The sequence below is a fragment of the Propithecus coquereli genome, unplaced genomic scaffold (genome assembly GCF_000956105.1).
Source record: "Propithecus coquereli isolate 6110/MARCELLA unplaced genomic scaffold, Pcoq_1.0 Scaffold53, whole genome shotgun sequence".
NCBI lineage: Eukaryota > Metazoa > Chordata > Mammalia > Primates > Indriidae > Propithecus > Propithecus coquereli.
This window is the reverse complement of record NW_012151174.1, coordinates 7,764,245-7,765,448: the sequence shown is the minus strand read 5'-3', so window position 1 is coordinate 7,765,448 and position 1,204 is coordinate 7,764,245.

Here is a 1,204-nt window from a genome sequence, read left to right as displayed (position 1 = left end):
CCAGACCCACCTTGGAGTCATCTCTGCTCTTTAGATCTGCTAAGGCTGGGAGACCAAGGGACAGTCTCAGAAACAGTTCCAGAAAAAGAAAACTGCAACCAAAGGGAAAGATACATTTTTCTCCCAGTTGGAGAAGGCAATGAAGTGGGCCTAGCGGATTGGACTGTCATGGAGAAATGCGTATTTCCTGATTTGGGGGTTAACGGTGGTCACCTGGGAGAGTGTTGCTGCTGTAAAACACACGGGAGTACTTACTGTGAAGTAGAAAATCTCTCACAGCAATGATGCTGGGGGCTCTGAAGGCAGGACGAGTACTTTGTGCTGCAATTGCATGTTCCCTGGAAGTATGAAATTATTGGAAGGAAAATACTTTTATAAACAACCACATCAACACCGTGTCAGTAAGGCAGAGAGAACGCCAAACTCCCTCACAGAGGCTGAGCGAGACCCACGTCCAGCTCAGCACAAAGGTGCAGCCAAGCGCCAGGGTGAGAGTCTGATACCACATCAGCATGGAGAGGCCACCACGTGGTCATCACACCTGTGGCCACCACGTCCTGGGCTGGGGGACCCTGGTGTGGTGGAAACTGTGGATTCCCCGTTTCCAAATTTCCACACGGAGCCCCTCCCGGGTCTCTGAGGACCGGCTGCCCCTCAGCAGGTGGCTGTGGACAGGAAGGCGGTGCCCCTGGGGCTGGGACAGGAAGGTCGCACTCACCCTCGGGGCCTCAGGTCTGCATACGGGAAGGCCTCACTGGCGGGTGCCTGAGGTCTTCAGACAGGCAGGTCTCATTTGCTGTAACGTCAGGTCTGGGGTTAGACAGGTCTCACTCGCTCTTGGGGCCTCAGGTCTGCGGACAGGAAGGCATCACTCACTGGCGGGCCTGGGGCAGTTCTGAGTGACATGGCGCCTGCGCGGCTGCGCTAAGGGGGCCGTCCTGTGTCCTTTTATGCAGGGCGTGGCGCTGCTGCGTCCTCTCACGCAGGGCACGCAGCCCCACTTCCTGTGTGAAATGTGTCCTTTGGGTCATTCATTCGGACTCTCTTTTCTTTTTTTTTCTTTAAAGACTAGTCAAGTGCAGTAGTGAGGAGGGGGGTTAAGTAGTAGAACAAGGAGTTCAATCTGTAACTGACTGTGAACAGTCAAGTGAGATAACTCACTACCTTCGGACCAGCCTCATTCAGCCTTTCACCTTGTACACAC